This window comes from Mus musculus, chromosome 6, assembly GCF_000001635.26.
Source record: "Mus musculus strain C57BL/6J chromosome 6, GRCm38.p6 C57BL/6J".
Taxonomy (NCBI): domain Eukaryota; kingdom Metazoa; phylum Chordata; class Mammalia; order Rodentia; family Muridae; genus Mus; species Mus musculus.
In genome coordinates this window covers 4,965,545-4,987,185 of record NC_000072.6, presented here as the reverse complement: position 1 = coordinate 4,987,185, position 21,641 = coordinate 4,965,545, and the positions used below count along the sequence as shown (strand labels likewise).

Sequence of the window (21,641 nt, the reverse complement as noted above, 5' to 3'; positions counted from 1 at the left end):
GACAACTAAGTGACCCTGCTACAGCAGTGCACGCTGCGTGCTTGGTTTCAACAGTCACTGCTTAGTCCGTCTTCCATACAGGTTAGGAATGGCTTCAAAAGCATTTGTGGGGAGACTGGAAATAAATGACAATAGTCCCCCTTCATCCACAGGCACACATATAAGACCTCAGACAGCTCAAGTAGCAGAACATGCTGAGCTCTGTATAATTTCTTCATATATACTCACAAAAATCTTTTAAAATTAGACCCACTAAGAAAATAGCAATAACTAATAATAAAGTAGAATAATTATAATAATATAAAGTCATTCTTCTATACCACAGATTACTGAAGTCAAAAATTCAACAAAATGTAAATGAAGGAAAAATGTGCCATACTGAACGTGCACAGCCTTGTCTCTTTGTTATTATTATTTTCTAAGCAATACAGAAGGACAACTATATACATCGTACTTACATTGAGTTATGTGCTACAGGTCATATGGGGTGGTATAAAATATGTACGCAGAGGTATATGTAGGTGTTTTATTTCAAGGACCTGAGCATCCTTCGAGGTTTGCTATCATAATAGTGCTGGAACCAGTTCCCCAAAAATGCTAAGGGACAACCAAATTGTACTGTAATACAAGTGTTTCAATATATTGAATCTCTCTCTCTCTCTCTCTCTCTCTCTCTCCTCTTTCCTCCCTCTCTCTCTTCCCCTCCCTCCCTAACCCCCCTCTATCACACATGCACATTACCCTCTATTGTAGGATGAATGAAAAGAATCAAAGTGGAAACTTATGGGTTCTTTGGAAAGTCAGTTGTGTTGGATGGTGTTTCTCTGGGGCAGATGTGAGGAGTGTTTTACTGAAGTGGTCACAAGTAAAAGGATGTTTCGCTAAGACAGACACTTGAAGGAATGTCTTGCTGAAGCAGTCACAGGTGAAAGAATGTTTTGCTGAAGCAAACACATGAAAGGACACTTGAAGGATTTGTCGCTAGCGACACACATGTATTGATTCACTTTATAGTGCATAGTTGAGCTTTGTTCATTGTGACTCTGTAGTGAAAAATGCACCAGAAAACTCCTGGTGCTGTTCTGGTGGCTTCCTGCTGCTTCTGTGGACTCATGTGGTACTTTGCTAAGACAGAAACTCACTTGCTAAGGCAAGATCATGCACACATGTAGATGTTTGGAGGGAGTATAAATAGGACTCAAGGGACAGTGACAGGAGGCTTGCATTGCTAGCTGTGCAATGCTTTGTTGGTCTCCAGTCTCCACTGAGAGAGGAACTGCTGAGGACTTCTCCTGGCACCCCTGGTGGTCCTGGCCCCTCCTTGCTGACTCATACCAACTCAGCTGAGGCCTGGCTGCCTTTGCTATGTTGTGCCACCTGTGCTGTTGCTTCAGGTTTGCTATCCGGACACGGCTGGACTGCTCATCTTCGTGAGGTGTTTGCAAGTGGATCAAGCAGCCACTGCTGCTATTTCCTGTGAACTGAACTGCTGACTTCCTGAGAAGGTAGACTGGATATGCTCCGAGGAACAATTCCTAAACAGGTCCATTTCCCCATATCCTAATCACCTTTCTTTCCCACTATCGCTGGTGGGTGGTGGGCCAGAAGAGAGGTTAAAGCCTTTAAAAAACCTTTAATAAAATTGGGGTTGAGAAAAATTAAAGCTACAGTGCATTACTCCAATAGTGTAACACAATATTGTTTACCTGAACACAGGCAGCGCAACACTGCAGAGCTAACAATAGAAATTTAAATGTAACACGAGGAGGATACCATATATAGCATTGATGAACAAAGTAATGGTCCAAAACTTCATTACACTGCTAAAATAACATACAAAATTTGAATTTATTAACTTCTTGCTCCTAGCTGATCCCTCTTACTATTTTAGACTATCATATAGACAAGTGATGGTTTCCTTGTCCCTCCCAAGTGGGACTGAGGCGTCCTCGCTTGGGCATTTCAGCTTGTTGACCTTTTTGAGTTCTGTGGACTGTACCACTGGTATTCTAAACTGTAGATAAGAGAGGACACTCCTGTACATTTTCTGCTGTTCAGAGGGAGAAATTCCCATGAGTCTGATGCCAAATGCTCCTGTCTTATAGAACAGACTTAGGAGATGGTGGGCCACTTTCTACAGGTTGGCAGCAGAGCCAACGCCTTTGAGAAAGTACCACGTTCTTATCTTTGTCATCATTTCAATGATATGAATTTCAGATCCAATCTTGGAAACCTCTACTGTGTGACACAAAGTGTCATTAGATTAGTGTCTAGAAAACCAACATCTATAATATGCAAATATGGGTCAGTCTCTTTCCCTGATCTCAATTTGTGCAAAACAAAGTTATATGAAAACATTTTTCAACAAAACAATCAATAAAGTTTTTAGGGGTACATAACGAAATACAGACTAGCACTCCTAACCTAGAAATTGAAAATGCCTCGCCGGGCATGGTGGCGCACACCTTTAATCCCAGCACTTGGGAGACAGAGGCAGGCGGATCTCTGAGTTCGAGGCCAGCCTGGTCTACAGAGTGAGTTCCAGGACAGCCAGGGCTACACAGAGAAACCCTGTCTCGAAAAAACAACAACAACAACAAAAAAACAAACAAACAAAAAGAAATAGAAAATGCTGAAAAATATGAAACTGTGAAGTTTTAGAAGCCTAACTGGACATCAGTGCAAACAACCCAGAACCCAGCAGCACAGCCGCTCTGGCCCCCAGCAGGCTGGGAGGAGTTCCAAACCCTGCAGCACCTCCTGGCTATCCAGCGCACCACTGCATGCTGAGCAAGCTCAGCTTACTCAACTTGTTGATTTCAATAACAACCTAAAAGTAGGATTGAATGGTGGTTTCCGTAAGAGCGTCTTACTAGCTGATTGGAAATTTGTAATTTCAGTAAATACCTCTCATTTGCGTTCTTACCTTGACACACACACATCACTATTTTAGAGAAGCTCGTGCTCTGAGACAACTGTACAGTGTTATCCTGCTGGTGGCTTGAATCCCAGAGCTGGGATCTAAACATGGGAACATTTGCAAAAAGAGATTTAATCTTAGAACTGAAGGATAATCTGAGACAGGGGACAGAGTAAGTGATGGTCGAGATAGGATGCAGCCCCAGATCCTTCTACACAGCCAATGTCACGGGCAACACACAGCGATACAGTGCATGAGCACAAGACTACTCAAGCTGCCACACTCGGGAACACTTTCTGCCCTTCAGTAACAATAAAACAGATAGACGCAAGGTATGTCAGCAGCAATGAATATCAGTTCTGATTCTCAACGCGTGAACTGGAAATAAGAAGTCAAAATGTGGCCCAAATAATTTTGCTCAAAGCAAACAACTATGGTCTATATAAAAACAGAGTTTTGACATAGGCGACTCCAGGACTTGGTTAGGTAATATTCCATACGTGGGCATTAATTGTGACAATTTTAACAACAGCATGTCATGAATCTGCCATACCTAGTAGTTATTTACCAAACTTACTAAGAAAAACAAGTCATAACACACATGGCTTTTATAATTACCTAGAACTAAACAGGCCTTCTGGGCTCCTTTTATTCAACTATGATAAAACTGTTAAATATCATTTCAAATTGTGTTTGAATTGTTTACAATTTAATACCATAATTAATTGCCTGGTATGAGAGGGACATAGGTTATGAAGATAGATACCATGAAAGGGAACAAGAGGAAGTGAGAGGGTAGGGTAAGGCAAAAGAATATGTAACACGGAAGCAGAAAGGAAGCCCGAGGGGAAGTGGGATATTGGAGGGGGGAAAATCGGGAGTGGGGACAACAGAAACATCTTGGTTGAAAATGTCAACATGGAAGCTAGGTAATACTTCTCTGAATGCTAATGAAAATCTGACTGACTTCCAATGGGCTCAAAACTTGCCCACATTTCAGAACACCAGAAAGGTTCCTTCACACAAGACTTGCTAATAGTGATAGCAAGGGTGCCATTCAACGATGTTTACCCTCCTTTAAGGCTTATGGCCTTGCCGTATGAAAAAGACCGTGACAGCAGTGTGAGCGGGAAGGACTTGGTAGAAAGAGCACACAGAGCCTCTATATGTCTGTGCTCATCAATGCTCCAGTGTCTAGGACAGCGTTTGGGAGCACCCTCCCAGAGGCAGAAAGGATTAAATGAGGCTCTTCAAGCAGAAGGCTCAGCTGTGATACATGCACCCAAAACAGAAGCTGTTTGCCTTGGCTCTTTAAGAATACCTTCTGAGGCTTTCTTGGGACCGACTGGCAAGCAGACTGCTCACACGGAACTCCTTGTTTGCTCAAGCATGGGTGAAAGAGTGAAAGCACAACGTTTGCTCAGCAAAGCTACCTTCCTGCTGCAGGCTCCACTCAAAGAGGCCATTATGTCAATGCAGCCCCACCTCACGCTACCGCTGCAGTGCCCCATTCCTGTCGCCAGGGAACATCTGGGTGCCAAACTCATTTGTGTATGTTAAACAGAATGGTCTTTGTGTATTAAGTACACTAGAGTAGAACTCAGGAACATATTTTGAGTGTTAAACCTCAAAGAAGGCATTTGTTTTTAATATATAAAAAAGCAGATTTGTTTGAATCTTGCACAGAAAACTTACTGTCTATTTAGACAACCACAGTATCTTTTTTATAATCCTAGAAAGCATATCTGATATTTAAATCACTGTGACTTCAAATTAAAATTTACCTAAGCTAACTACATGTATATGAATACTACATTAAATTTACTATCAACTTTTTGCAAGAGTGAGACTATGCTGCCCTGATCATTCTGCCTCCATTTCCAAAATATTGCGAAAACAGAATGTGTCACATTTTATTAAATTTTAAATTTCCTTTCAGCAGAGCATTTGTGATCAATATTTTAAGTTATTCCAAATATTTACTATAAAATGCAAATTCACGTTTTATATTTTCTTTTAATTTTATCTATATTCATGATTATAAATCCTAGCTAATCCAGACTGGATTTGCACCTTTGATTTGCTTTTACTCTGACTAGTCAACATGGCATCAGAGAACCACATTATCTGAAAAGACTAAACATGATCTCTGCTTAGATACTGTTGATCTGCTTCTAGTGCTCCAAGACAATGCAGCATAGTAAAGATAATTTATCCACAGTCACAAGATAGAATTCCAAAAAGGCCCTGTGATGATCTCTCAGGGCTCTAAATTTACAAGGCAGGAAAGAATGAAATACAAACTCTGGAAGCTTATTCTAAAGTCTAAATAAATGAAAATAAATGACATTAAAAGTGCACTCGGTGGAGAGAACTCATGGAAAGCCATAAAACGCACAGGAAGCAAAGACAAGTGAAACTCTTTTATATGACACAGCTGAACCTACAATTTCTCAAAAACAAAACAAAATATTTGAAATATTTTCATTTGTCTATGTCTTAAGACTCAATTTGAAGTAGTCAAATGAGTTCGGATCATATCCAGCCAAGAAGCCATCCTTACCATCATACCTGTCCCCTGCATGCTGGTTCTAAATCTCTACTGTCAACATAACTGGATTCTGTCATTATGACTGGATTCAGAGTCACCTAAGAAACCACATCTGAGCATATTCGTGAAGCCTTTCCAGAGAAGGTTAACCAACGGGGAAAGCCCCATCCTAGTGTGGAGAGAGTACCTTCCCATTAGGATGAGGTTTTGGGTTAAAATTATAAAAAGATGGTAAGAGGAGGCACCAGCTAAGCATCAATCTCTGTCTCTGCTTCCTGACTCCAAACAAAATGCAACCAGCAGACGCATGTTCATGCCGTCACAGCTAGAGCCTCTCTCTGCCACTCCTTCCCCAGGATGGACCATCTACCCAATTAGTGATCCACAACAAGCCCTTCCTTCCCTCTGCCTTCTGCTGCTTCTATCAGTATCTCGACAATCCACCTCGCAAAGTGGCTAGTGCATCTTTTATAATCCATTCTCTACCCCCAGAGCTACACAAAACTGTCCAGCTTTATGCCACTGAAGAATTCTTTAGATTTTCTAGAGCTATGCCTAAGTAGTATGTTCAACACACGTTCCTTTGTGGGGAGTTTCATTTAAATGCAATTTGGGATTGATGGATGAGGCTTACTTCTTTTTGTTGTTGAGAATTGGACCACCGAATAGATAGAACACTGCTATCCACTCCCTTCATGATGACACTTGGGTTGTTTCCAGTTTTGACTACTACAAATAAAAGATGTGTGTGAATATCACATCTATGTGGGTACACTCTTGTCCCTCTTATGTCCACAACCAGGAATGGAATATGCCTTGGAGGCCAGGTGATTAACTTTTTAAGCAATTGTCATATTAAATATTAAATGATGCTCATATTGACATTCACCCCAACTCTGTGTCACTGCTCCTATGACTCCATCTGCACGCCCTTCTAATGGTGCATCTAATGATAGGGACACTGTAACTTTACCACTAATTTCTCTGATGCCAGATTATGCTCATAAACCTTTTATATGCCATGGTCCTTTATTAAATATGATTTTATAATGCCCATAACTGTTTCCACTTCTCACTTCCCATCCAAGGAACTCTATGAGAAAGTTCTTGAGTCTCCCTCTGCCCCTGGAACCCTGACTTTGTCTCTTCAGAATGAAGAAAGCTTTTGTTTGTTTGTTTTTTGGTTTTTGTTTTGTTTTGTTTTGTTTTGTTTTTTCCTGTTCTTTGTATCTGGAGTAGAGCTCAGGGCTTCCTGCTGGGTATCTTGTCACTCCAGTACTAAACCACAAGCAAGCTAAGCCCTAAAGCTTTCTTTACATCTGAAAAGCTCAGTTCAAAGGAAAAAGAAAAGCAAAGGAAAAGACACTGCAGGTTGTGACCTTGAGAGAAGGTTTGAGCTGCAGTCAGGACAACTGCTTCCTCCATTTGGAGATGTCCTTTTGTCCTGGAGGCGAGCCTGACTAAGTGACATCTTGATGCATATGCCCCACACTGTTACTTTCCAACTGGTCATACATCCCCTTACACTAGCTCCTAAGTTGTACTCCACATAGCAATGAAAGAAAGACAGCGGCCTGAAACGAACCAGCAGTTCTTTCTTTTTTCACAACAGAATTCAAATGCAGGCCGCACAGCTGAAGGGAAACCTGCTCAATCCGATATTCAGATATAATCCAATATCCGTGCTTCCTACACTCTTACACGTTAGCGTAACCTCCCTTTCTGAAGTCTCTTTCCCAGGTGACCTTAGTCGTGCCTTTCATTAAAAGGGAGTATACTGTCATGCCCACTGCCAGGAACCTGCTCTTAGATCTAGTGCCCCAACCCTCACGAAATGTATTTTGCCACCTTTATTATATTCTTGATTCATTGAAAATATGGAGCTAACACCATTTTGAAGTGCTTTCTTAAAATTATGTGGCTATTTTATGTATCTTAAATTGCAGACATATACATTTATTCATATGTGTGTGTTTCCATGTGTACACTGTATATTAACCCCTTGAGCTAAGATTTTAGCTATTTTTCAAATGTTCATAGCTTTAAATGTTGCTCTACGCATTTTCCTCTAAGTCCTTCACAAGGAAGAGGAATGGATGGAAAGTGCTCTCCTGCCAAGCTAAAGCCTGACTCACTAAGTTGAGCCTCTTTTAGAATCTAAAGCCACCCAACTGTGAATTATTTTAATGGGGCAGTTGTTCCTTCTAGTAGGGTAGTTTTCAAATGCCAGGGTTGATAATAATTCCTGATTAGTAGTAAATATGTGATTAAACATTCAAATTAAATAAATAAAAATAAGAAATTATACAAGAGAATAGGGATATATAATATATCCATATATAATACACACACACACACACACACATGTGTGTGTGTGTGTGTGTGTGTGTGTGTGTATGCCTTTGTCTTATATGTATGTCTTTGTTGCATATATGGCTCCTATTTTAAAGAATCTGTGACACAGACATGAAAATATACAAATATATAGCTACTATTCTGAACCTCCATATTAAGTCTTAACTTGATAGTTCTGGTTAAAGAAGACCACAAAAACAGATAGCATCTTTATTTCCCTACAACCAGTAGCTCATAAACAGACCAAAATCTGACAGACTTTCCTACAGAAAGAAAAACCACAATCATTGAGAAAGACTAAGTACACTAAGCCACAAAAGAGACTTCCTGTAATTTCCACATTTAAAAGTACAAAATTAACTTTGACACAATTAATCTAGATATTTGTGCCTGAGACTCTTTTCAACTTTAACTATTTAGCATGAAATACTTTGGATATAATGTGCTAATATGAAAAATGTCTTTCAAGAGAGGCTAAATTCCAAAACAGCAGCATTGTTATCTCAAAGAAATTCAGACCGAGTAAATACAGTTAAATTCAAAGAGGAAACTCTGTCTGGGGCTACATTCTCTTAGACAGAGACCAATTCATGTCTCTCCCTGCTTACAGTGTGCAATTCTAATCTTGGTGATATTTTATATTTTTGGGGATATTTGTAAATATCTAAATAAATGCAGGCCAATGCAACATAATTTTTCCCTTAACAATATTTATCTATAAATTATAAAATGGTAAACTGAGAAGGAGGAAAAGGAGGAGGAGGAGGAAGAAGAGGAAGAAGAGGAGGAGGAGAAGAGCAACAATGCCAAGGTCCTCTAACCTTTTAAAGTGATAATCTGTCTTGTGCAACAGTAAGCACTAAGAGACAGACTTCAACTGGAGTATTACATAACCACTGCCACAAACTCATGACTAGTGGGATTCCGTGACAGACACCAAAAAGGCTGAGTAAAACTAAAAGCACAAACTCCTCTTTACTTAAAATCAGTGATAATCATCAGACTTGCAAAGGAAATAGAAAGATCAAAAATCAGATGCATTTAAAGAAAGGTGTGGACTTGAATGTCTGCCTGTGATCAGTAGTTGATGTTCATGTTCTGGAAACCGTGTGTGGTTACACCCTCTCAAGAGAAGGCTAAACCTGTGTTGTTGAAAAGTCATCTATGCAGGCTAAGGTTCTTAATAAGACACATCATTCAACAAATGGGTGAATATGAACTTCCTGTGTGTTTCTCTCATATCAAATATTTACTGCAAAGCTACTCATGCCTGCAAAACGTGAGGGGTCTTTTGCCCTATCTGGTAAGAAATAACTGCTTTCTTACTAGACCATTCTGCTGCCTGTCTTCCTTCTTACCTGGCTAGCTGCATAGCTTGTAGAAAGAAATCACATACCACGTATACTATCTAGCATACTAGCTAGCACCTCCAAGAATCAGCAGCCTATGAATATATGATTACTCCCCTTGCTTCAGGTAGATTTCAGTAATTCTCAACTCTGAGTTTCTTGGCCAGCACCTGCAAGAGGATCCTAATTAGGCAAGAGAAGAGAAAGCTGAGAGTAAGCAGAAGCAAGCGAGCAGGCAACATGCACGCATTCCTTGCCACCGCTCCAGCTTACAGACTATCATGTGAGCAACTGTGTGAGCCCCTGCATTGACTCCCCCACAGGATAGACTTGGAATTGTAAGTCAAATAAAGCCTTCACACCCCTATGCTGTTTTTTTTGTCAGGGTGTTTCATCACAACAACAGAAAGTAAAGAGGAACACAGCACTCATCAAGAGAGCAGGCTGGGAAACAACTTTCTCTAGGGAGTCTAAAACAAGAGCCCATCCACGCCTCTCTCCTTCCCTGGGATAGCTGCTGCCATGAACGCACATTCTCACCAACAGAACAAATGAAATGTGAGGGGAGTATATGCCCCACTCCAAACCACTGTGCTTGGGGGTAAAGGAGCCTCTCACGAGAGAACTTCATCCACCAGCGAGACAAGGAAGCTTACAGTGGACATGCCTCAACTCCTGACTGGACACCATCAACCTGAAGCAGAAACGCCATTCTGAGAGCAGGAAATAAGTCTTGCTGAGTTGAACCACGAAGTATTGAGTTTATTCTGAAGCTCAGTCTCTTCTAACCAAACTGGGTTCACAGTGACTTCAGCAGGACCTAAGGCCATGGTGAGCGGTGACACTTTCAGTCACCAGATGACATTATAGATCCCAGGCTAGCACCAAACTCAAGAGCCACCTGCCTCAGCATTCTGGGTGCTAGGATTGTAGCTTATGGGCTGGTGTTTCTACACCCAGCCTGGACAGAATCTCAAACAAATGTAAGGAGCACTCAAAGCCAAACTTGTTTATACTATACTGAGTCCATGTTGTGTAAAAAATAAAATATATACAAAATAAAAATGACCATTTTAATACATTCAGGTCTTGAAACAACTACTTTGGTTAAGTAAAAATATATTGGGTTTTTAAACATATATTTAAATAGGAGCACAGTTGCAGGAAAAGGGACCATGCACAAAACCTCCTTCTGTTCTGGGACAGTGACAATTTTCATTAGAAACTTTGCCCTGGAGGGAATAGTCAGCAATGTCTAGACATTTTGGGTTATCACACATTATCAGAAAAGGTGGCACCAGCGGCAGTGTCTGAGGGGCACTAACGATGATAAATGTCCTGCATAGGACAACCTCCAAAAAAAGCGCCTCAGTCCCCAGTACCAGGACCTGTGTTGTAAAGCACTGTCCTGTACTAATTCAGTCTAGGACAAAACTCCATACCCCGATGGCAAGCTAAAAGGTCAGGAAAGGCTCATTTAAAAGTTTACGATGCTATTCACTGAGAAGAGGGCAGGAATAATACAATGACTTATTGAGAAGCTATGAAGAAGCAAACCATCTGACCTACAAAAATCTATCAAAACTGGGATTTCGTTAAAGTGGAATGCAATTGATTTTTAAGTATTACTCGAAGTTATTCTCCTAATGAGTGAAAACCAAATTTCTTGCACTGTGTAAGTATTTTTAAACATTAGTTTTAACTGATCAATACTCTACACTGCATCAGAGGCCTAGCCAAATATCATATCATAAACACAGGGACAAAGTTTTCTTAAGATCTCATTTCTTTAATCCTCAAATAAATTAAAAATGGGTTCAAGCAATTGAGAACTTTTAGAGTAATTCCTGAAAAAAACTTAAGCGATCCAGCTAAGGCAAGACGCAAAGCATGGCCACTGCTTAGCTGGTTAAAGCGCCTGTCTGCTAAGACGCAAGGCACAGATCATATGTTGCCTTCCTTCCTTCAGAAAAACAGCAGCAATACCTGAACCACGCGTGACCATCACTAAGATCCTAACAATCCTGTGTATGGCAGAGACGTTCCATCTCTACAGTGATACAATCTGCTCCTCACAGCCTTTTATGTTACTTTTAGCTGGAAAAATAACATGTATTAAAAGGGCAATTGACCAAGGTCTATCATGTGTTCACGGAAGGAAGGGGGATTTTGCAAGTATCCTGGACTGGTAAGGTTTATAATATTTGTTTATATATGCTCCCCCCCCCCCAAAAAAACAACAACAAAAAAAAAAACATGTAGCCAGGGCATTTTTCTAAACCACAGATCTTAAGGCAATTATATTAGGAGTTCTTTGGGGAGTTGCTGACACATGCTAACACGTGGTCCACATCCCCCTCTATACTACACATGGTCCTAAGATGGACGGAAAATGTATTTCTGAAGAGGAAATGATGTTTAGCTTCAACAGACGGGTCTGTAATTCAAAACCATCCTTGGAAATTTTAGGTTTTTGATTTGAAATGTATGCTAAATTGTTGATCACCCTTGTGATTTTCAGTGAATTTTCTTACCGTGTTTAATATGATTCTATAACTATCAAAACTTTAAAATCTTATTTAAATGTTTGTAAAATTGTATAAGACAATGATACATTAACATTCAAGCTACTGTTTTTTTTTTTAAACTGGCAGCCTTTGTAGAATTAAATCATTTTGTAAAAATATTTATTCATTTATTTATTATATGTAAGTACACTGTAGCTGTGTTCAGACACTCCAGAAGAGGGCATCAGATTTCGTTACGGATGGTTGTAGGCCACCATGTATGTGGTTGCTGGGAGTTGAACTCAGGACCTTTGGAAGACCAGTCGACGCTCTTAACCGCTGAGCCATCTCACCAGCCCTAAATCATTTTTTAAAAGACTGGAAATGGGAAAGTAAATAAAATAAAATTAATTCATAATCCAAAATGTCCTCAGTAATCATCAAGGTTAACCCTATGGGAAGAGCCAGTTAACAGGAAGAAAACAGTAAACAAATAAGGAACGATAACCGCTCTGAAGACATGATAGTGACTTAACAGTCAAAATCCCTCCTCACATAGGGAGGGCAGAGAGTCTAGAAATACGACCAACAGAATATTAGTTCTAAAATAGTTTACTAATAAAAGCGTCATTTTTTCATTAAAAAAATAAAAACATTTTTATCTCTGTTAAGTATGATCAGTAGTCTTTACCTGCTGACTGGTGGAAATACATCCTGTCTTCCTCACAGACAAACATGCAACAGCTCTGTAATGGTGTGACTGTCGTCCAGGGTAGGAGGAACCCGTTCTCTGTGTCTCCTTCCCTCCACTGTTGCAATGTGCAGGAGTGAATGGTGGATAAAGTGGGTGCGGTCATCTGTCACTACGAGTATATTTAACCATGAGCAGAGGACAACAATTCCAACAGAGCACCACACTGGCTAAACGACGCACAACTCGAGAATGAACAGATAAAAGCGAAACCTTAGCTCAGTTACACAGCTCTAGTGCTTTTACTGAGGTGGTGGAGTCCTTTCAGCTTCAAACCAGTTCTACATACATGGAACACTTTCAACTAATAAGTATGTGTCACGCCGGGCGTGGTGGCACACGCCTTTAATCACAGCACTCGGGAGGCAGAGGCAGGCGGATTTCTGAGTTCGAGGCCAGCCTGGTCTACAAAGTGAGTTCCAGGACAGCCAGGGCTACACAGAGAAACCCTGTCTCGAAAAACAAAAAAACAAAACAAAACAAAAAAAAAAAAGTATGTGTCAAATACCCACTTTAGAATGTACGGTTAATTTTATTGAAAGTGTAGGAGAAATTAGATAATGATAAAATAAGTTTTCACTGAAGATTTTAAGTATTTCTCATAGATTTTAAGAGGAAAAAAATGAAATCTGGGTGTGTTCTCTCTCCCAGTCCTTCTAATAGTTTTCTTAACTTGTACGTGTGTGTGTGGGGGGGGGGGGGGGGGGGGGCGTATCCTAATCTTTTCAATGACTTTCATTTAAAAATGTGCAATAACTAAACTATCAGTTCAGACAGGAAACAAAGAGGAATGTTTGTTGAAGTTCTTTGGCTTGATCTATTCCATTCATATATTTTTCTGATATTTCAGGCGTAGAATTCTTTTTTCCTAAAATGGTAGGAGTTTATGGCCACACCACCAGAAACATGTCTAATCTCATCTAAAATGCTAGAAATGTACCTGACAGTGAACTTTATACCTAAAGTCAAGTAGAACAAGAAGACTAAAAGTAATCCATTTGTTTCCTTCTCTGCTAACAAGAACTGCAACCCCATCATTTCTCAGGGACTATTTCCAGGACTGACAGAGGTCACAGTGTGCAGAACACAAGGAAGGTCTTCCCTCGTTCCTATCCTTCTGAAGGCATACGTGTGACTTGCTCGCGCTTTCTTCTCAACCCTCCCACTGCACAGGACTCCAACAAGGTTCCAACCTCCTGTTTCTACAGCAGTGGTTTCAACTCTAATTGCGCAAGGGATTACCCAAGCACGCCACACCAGGTACTTCCTGTAACTGTGACCTCCGGGTGAGACTATAGAGGTGATTTGAAGACTTCGTACAGTCTGAAGGAGGAGACACGTAGGGAACCAACACCACACAATTGAAAAACTGAGGGATAGCTGACCTAGATTTTCATTTTGGTGAGGTTCGTAGGTTGTATTTTCTACATGAGCCTTTGTATTAAACAAGATGCATTAACACTCCTTTGAAGATTTTCATAAGTGACTTAAATCTAACTACTGAAAACAAAAGGTAATTTTTTTCATCACTGATAACATCTTACTAAAAGAACCTGCCTCAGAATCCTGAGGAGAAAACCCAGTCACGTGTGACAGGTGATTTTTGCTCATTTACACTTACCCTTTTTAAAGACGTCCTTTCACAAGTACCTGACAACCCGTTTTTATTGGCCATGATGCCACTGGCAACCGTCCAACAAGAAAGCTGCACTCACACCCACTGAGCAGTCTTACAGCAGCGTGGCCACCAAGGAGCTCTTTAAACAGTCACAGGCACTACAGAGTAAAGGCCTATGAGGATGTCCTCTAGGGGCAACGCTGGCCCTATGGAGTACATCACACAGTCCTGAGCCAGACTCTCACTGCTGCCATTCAATCAGCCCCAGGTAGAAACAGCTGGTTTTTCTTTCTGACCCACATTGTTCTAGTTCACCTGGGAGCAGAGAGCAAACGTTTCTCTCTTCATGGATCATTTTATTTATCACATGGGGGCATGCAATGTTTTTTAAATCTGCAGACTAGCCTTTTATTTTTGGTTCCAAACCCACAGAGGATCCTGAAATCAAAACTGTAATCTTTGCCTTCCTAAAAGGAATGCCTACGGCCGGGTGTGGCGGCACATGCACGGCTTTAATCCCAGCACTTGGGAGACAAAGGCCGGCAGATTTCTGAGTTCGAGGCCAGCCTGATCTACAGAGTAAGTTCCAGGACAGCTAGGGCTAAGAAACCCTGCCTCAAAAACAACAACAACAAAAAACAAAACAAACAAACAAAAAAAACCAAACAAACAAACAAAAAAAAGGAACCCCTAGTTTTGACCTGTTCTTTGCTATGCATCCTCATCTGAACATCACATGTCCTCAAAGACCCCAGCTGCACCGTAACTCCTCCTTCTTCATTCCTACAGACAGCGCAAACCCTGCTTCGTATGCCCTCTTAAATGAAAGAAGGCTAGCGTCAACATTGTGGACTTTCCATACATAAAGAAAGCTTGTTCTATGGTTATTTTTAGCACTGCACACATAAAAATGCTACAGACATATTATAAATATATTTTTGAACAGTTTCAGAGCCTCTTCTTAGCCAGTACAGTGGTGTGTTTTTTAGATAAACACCAACCTTCTCTCTTACAAAGCTATCATCTTAAGGGTTGACCATGTCCCCCAATGGCCAGCCTCTGTGGCTGGGGGCAGTGGGGACTTTCTAAAGGCCACGTGGACAGAACACTACCTAGTGCCAGCTTCTAGAAAGGAGGCTCTGTGCTGCACAACTCCTTAAACATTTCAAATAACCTTGTACACAATTAAACTTGGTATAAATATACTCCCGAATTAGAAACATCAGAGATGTTTGTTTGATTTTTCAAGTGTGCGTCTGGGAAGCAAGGACTTACATATTTCACTGAATGTCTTAGTCTTCAATACATTCAAGACGTAGGCTCCACCTTTTAGACGCCAGTAAAAGTTCACTTTTTTAAGCAACAAAGCAAAACAATGGTCAGGCGTGGTGGCGCACGCCTTTAATCCCAGCACTCGGGAGGTAGAGGCAGGTGGATTTCTGAGTTCGAGGCCAGCCTGGTCTACAAAGTGAGTTCCAGGACAGCCAGGGCTATACAGAGAAACCCTGTCTCGAAAAAACAAAAAACAAAACAACAACAACAACAAAAACAAAAAAACAAAACCATGTACAAGCTTGGAAATGAGGAAAATGAAAGATACTTGGTTAATTTATACTAATGGTGCTGCCAGACAGAATAAAACAGACAGAACCCTTGGCGTACTGCCTCCCCTTCACACGTTGATTCTTGCCTCTCATGCCAGGCGAGCCTGTGAGTGTCGCCAGGCAATCCACTCTGTTGTCCTCAGGCGGAAGCTCCTGATAGTGGACCACGTGACACAGCAGCGTAGTCAGGAAAAGATTTGCTACTTTTGATTTTCAACTTTTATGCCTTCTCCTAAGAGTATACATCTATCTCTGCGATGATTGTTCAATGTTTGAATGCATTGCTAAGTCTCAATTTTTAACAAAATAAGAGGTTTGGGCTGGTTTACATAAAGATTCAAATTTCACTTATAATTCCAGTTCATGTCTGTGTTTACAACTGCCATCCCTCAATCCAAGTGCAAGTACAATTTCCAGTCCAAACAATCGGAGTCTCCTGAGGTGAGGGGGTTCCAGACCAGCCTCCACCCAGTCAGAATTCTGAGCTGTGAAACATCAAATGACCACAGCAGTTAGAGCAGATCTGGGAATCGCTGTGTCTCACCATTTTCTCATGTAAGAAGCAAGTGATTAAGCGCGGATGTTAGACAGAGCTAAAGAAAGAGAATTCTCGTTATAAATTTTATAAAATATCTTAACCAATCTTTCTAATTGTATTAGTTCCACAGGGTTCATATGTCATTTTTTTACATTCACTTTAATCAAAACTGAAGGCCAATACTAATAAAGTCAACGAAAGCAAATGGATCATATATTGCTTTTTCTATATAATATCTAATGATTAGTACAGAAATTAACAAAATGAATGCTGACCTTGAAGTCCTAACTCTATTTAACTGAATAATCTGAAAAGAGACAATTAGCCTATCTCTATCACAAGCCTTCTCTACTAACTGCCTGCTACAGAAAGTAAGGAAGCAAGCAGTGCCCATGAAAGCCTTTCCCACATCACCTTACCTTTTGCACACAGCCAGAAAGCTATGTGCTCTGTTTCTAATAGGAAAGGAGGGAGGAAAGTCTTCACCTAGGGCAAGAGAAAACTAAGTTCCAGTTATGTGGGATATAAAGAATACTCAGAAAAGGCAGCAATTATCACACAGAACAAGATCTAAAACTATCAAAACTACTAAGAATCAGTATTAGAGAAGAAATGGTTACTAAGGCACATTAAGTAAACTCTATACGTGTAAAATATGTATATAGAATCCATAGTAAGTCAACAAAAACCACAAACAATCGCTACTAGAGATACAGTAACCCTGTTTTAAGCAAATATTATAAAGCTACCCAATGCAGGGAACACTGGGTCATCACATAAACACTTCATAAATATTAATCATTTGGAAAAATGACACCAGGTATCCAGGGCACACAATGAGCAAGAACAAATTATCCTGTGCAATGCACACACAGTCACAGGTAAATCCACCAACTCTTCTCAACAAGCTACCGTAGTCTTCTTCTATAAATTAACACGACTCAAACAGTTACACATTGCGAGCCATTTCTTTTGACAAGTTTTGTTGATTTAGTTGAGTATACCTCAGTTTGTGAAATGGACAGATATTCATAGATTATGGGACAGCCATTAGAGATGTTTCTCAGTAAAAGTCTTAAGTCTAAAACTGAGCACATTTGCATAATTCTATTACTTGAGGTTTTCTGTCCGTTTCCTTTTTGTAAGGAGAAGGGGGTGTAATAATAAAACAGGCACCATGATTCAGGCTACCACAACTAGTGTATGGTAGGGGTGCACTACTGCATAGCTACCCTATCTACCAAGACTAACTCTTCCCTATAACACAATACAGCCTGACGGAACGAAATCATTAAACTGTCAACTCTTAGGTTTGCGATGCAGCCAGCTGAAGAGTACAGAGACTGTGAGTGGATATCAGAGTGCAGCTACTGGGAATCTCTCCATCCACCACGTGCATTCTGGGATCAAACTCAGGTCAGCAGGCTTAGGAGCAGCACCTTTCCTGCTGAGCCAGCTCCTCAGTCCATTACTTTTCTCTTACTGTTGAGTATCTCTCTTCTGCGTGGTACTGAACGCAGAGACTCGCTCACACACACACCAATGATGCTGCATACTCTGGCCTGCGATAGCTGTTGAAATGAACTCTTCCAGACTGAACAGGCTTACAGCCCATGGGAACCAAAAGCACCTCGTAAAGGTTATTAAGAAATAGAGTTAAAATCGCATGCTGAAACAGTTCAAAATCAAGCAGACTTTAAAAACAAAATCAAGCTACCTAAAGAAAAGAAGACAGAGGTAGAATATATGAGGTCCTGATACAGGAAAGACTCATACATGCTAGACAGCTAAAGACTCATTACTTCAGCACAAAACATTTGATCCTTCTGAAAGTTTGACTCCCAGTATATAAAATGAGAAAGGCAATAGTTCACTGGTCTTCAGATTTTATTTTCAGAAATAAAAGACTAATTCAGGGCTAGAAAGATGATGAGCAATCTAAACCTCATTTAAATGAAAGCAATAGAGTTTTAACTATGTCCTACACTGAGGTTCTATGTGGAATTACTTTTGATAGATAGAGGAACAAAAGGACACTAACCATGAGTTACTGAAGGGGCAACAAAAGTAACCTCGGTTAGGCGTATTCCAAACCAAAAATCACGATTAAACACTTCTATTAGAAAAAAGGAGCCATGCTCCCTCTGGTACAGTGGAATAACTGAAATGGAGCATGTCCCTCACTGTAAAGTACAAAATTGGGGAGAAAAAAAATTTTCTTTATTGAGACCAGAAAGTCCAGCCCCTCAGCCCCTCATTTAGATTGGGATATGGGGAGAATGAAAGTCTCTTCCCACCAGGCACTTCCTGTGGTACATGAAAATCTCACAGAGAGGAACAGATAGAAGTAAGAAACCGAAGACAGTGGAGTCTGTGGGCTACGTTGATGAAGAGTTTGAAACAAAATGCAAAGTTCCAGAAATCTGCATGGGGAACCATTGAGTCGACCTAGAAGGTCTGCACCAGGCGGAGTCACTCCCTGGGCAGATTCCCGGTGGGAGGAGTAAACTGAGGAGCTCGGAGGATTTGCCCTCTGTTAGAGATATTGAGTTCCAGCAGACTACAGCACAAGAATGCCAACGCCTAAGGAAGCTAATCTACCCTGCGTAAAGGTGTTCGAGACCCACCCAAACAAGGCTGATAGAAACCTTCGGAAAATCAAGTTGAACCACAGCAACCTAGAAGTCACTCCGAAGGAATCGCTAAGAAAGCTTAAGACAGCAGCATAATCCAGAAGAGCCAACACCCAATCTTAAAATTCCAAGAATGAATAAAAAGTAAAAAATGGCCCGGCAGTGGTGGTGCACGCCTTTAATCCCAGCACTTGGGAGGCAGAGGCAGGTGGATTTCTGAGTTCGAGTCCAGCCTGGTCTACAGAGTGAGTTCCAGGACAGCCAGGGCTATACAGAGAAACCCTGCCTCAAAAAACCAAAAAAAAAAAAAAAAAAAAAAAAGTAAAAATTGTGATTCCTAAACAGGTTTAAAAATGTAGACCAAACAACACCAAACAGAACACCAAACAAACAAAATAATCCAGTTAAATGATCAAGTAAGATTTTTAATTCAGTCAAATACAAGTAGGCTTAGTATTTAAAACAAAACATGATTTTTTAAAAAACAAAACAGAAAATAGACCAGGCAGTGGTGGTGCACGCCTTTAATCCCAGCACTTGGGAGGCAGAGGCAGGTGGATTTCTGAGTTCAAGGCCAGCCAGGTCTACAAAGTGAGTTCCAGGATAGCCAGGGCTACACAGAGAAACCCTGTCTCGGAAAGAAAGAAAGAAAGAAAGAAAGAAAGAGAGAGAGAGAGAGAGAGAGAGAGAGAGAGAGAGAGAGAGAAAGAAGAAGAAGAAGAAGAAGAGGAGGAGGAGGAGGAGGAGGAGGAGGAGGAGGAGGAGGAGGAGAAGGAGGGAGGGAGGGAGGAAGGAAGGAAACAGAAAATATAGAAAAGTTAATAACACTTGACGATAAAAACATAGCACCCAAAATTCGGTTTTAGTTGAAAAAAAATTTAGCCAAGTTGGAAGGGGAAGTGAAACCCAGGTTACCTCCAGGTCTTTCTGTGTCAAATCGCCACAGACAACATGAAACAATCTGATTCGTTAGAATCTGTGAGTCAGAGAGACAAGAAAAGGCATGTGAAGTAATAATCACCAATCATTTTCCAAATTGTCATAAAGATTCTTATATAATCCTTGTATAATCCTTTAGTTATAATCTTGTAAGGTGTATCATATAGGATACCTTATATCTTATAATCTTACAATAAAATAATTATATCTAACTCTTATACAACATCCTAGACGGAAGGCACTTAACGTAAATCACGGACAATGAAACCACTCCTGCAGGCGCTCTTTTGAAAGACTCTGAATGACTTTTTTTCAATATGTATACGGCAAACAGTTCCTCATATTCCATAGATTTTATGTTGTCACTTCTTGATGATGTCTTTTAAAGAAGGGTTAAATTTTATCAGTTTGTCTTTTGTGTCCTGCCTAAGACATCATTTCTTATCTTCTAAATGTTCTGTCTTTTCCTCTAGAAATGTTAAACTTTAAAAAGCTAATTATTTAGGTCTATATTTTTGGTTGCATGCCTTGCCTTTAGTAGCTGTGCCCCTGTCTTTAATCCTTTTTAGGTCTATAATCTCATCACAGACTAATTTCTAAATAGCATGAGCCAGAGGTTAAGAAACGTTCCCCCCCCTAGGATGTATCCATTCATTCCTGTCATACTAAAAGACATCATAAATTTTAAACATTGAGTTAAATACTCATAAACTCCTTGATTCAGTAGCAAAAAACAGTAAGTCATTGAAAAAATACTGCCCATTAACTACTAAAAAATTAAATCTGAAACAAATAAATTATTTGCAAGTAACAAATAAATACAATTTCTTGAGTCTTAAAAATAGAGGAGCCGGCATGATGGCATACACATGTAAGAAAGGTGGAGCCAGAAGTACCAAGAGCTCAGAGTCCTTTTCTACGCTGCAAGTTTAGACTAACTTAGGATACATGGCACCCTGTCTCAGGACAGGAAAACAAAACCATCGACTACAAAGGATCCATAGCACAATGCCCAAATCTAACCAATAGTTCTCCAATACTTAAGGAAGCGAAAACTCAACCAGGTGAAACATAGAATACATGCCCACTCCGCAAGCTACAGAAGCAACAGACGAGGGTTTGAAGCCATCCTTGTGAATGCATCTGGCCAAAATGTGGATAAGGCATGGAGTAAGAAAGACAACTCCGTCTGCACTAGCAATGCACAGACTGTGCAGAAGAAATATTTCTTGAAATTAACACAGAAAAAATCTAGGTCGGGCAGTGGTGGTGCACGCCTTTAATCCCAGCACTTGGGAGGCAGAGGCAGGCAGATTTCTGAGTTCGAGGCCAGCCTGGTCTACAAAGTGAGTTCTAGGACAGCCAGGGCTACACAGAGAAACCCTGTTTCAAAAAAAAAAATCTAAACTAAAACACATAAAAGAAAATATTTAAGTAATAAAAGGAACATCAGTGAAGTGAGACCCTCTCAGGTGAGACACAAGATACTTGTGATCAGAATCCCTAGGAGAAGAAGGAAAAGTCAGAGAGGAGGTGGGTTTAAAGAAATAATGCAAAATGAAGTCCACATTCAGGAATGGTGCAAACTCTCTGGTAGGAGAAGCTCACAAACAAGGCACATACAGAAAATGGCTCCTTGGAAAAAATTAATGATGAATCTCTCTCTCTGTCTCTCTTTCTCTCTCTCTGTCTCTCTCTCTTTCTCTCTGTCTCTCTCTCTCTCTCTCTCTCTCTCTCTCTCTCTCTCTCTCTCTCTCACACACACACACACCAGTGATGGAAGGAAGCCCCTTGGAGCAGCCAAACAATGAGGATGAAAGTAGAGTCCATGATGAACAGTTCAGACAGGAAAACAATTCAGTAGCCCTTAAATTAG

At 40.5% G+C, this 21,641-nt stretch overlaps 1 protein-coding gene across 16 annotated transcripts in view; it reads right to left on the bottom strand.

Annotated features, from left to right (window-relative positions):
- Positions 1 to 21,641, bottom strand: part of Ppp1r9a (protein phosphatase 1, regulatory subunit 9A) — a 262,790-nt gene that overhangs the window by 178,476 nt on the left and 62,673 nt on the right. The window lies entirely within an intron of this gene.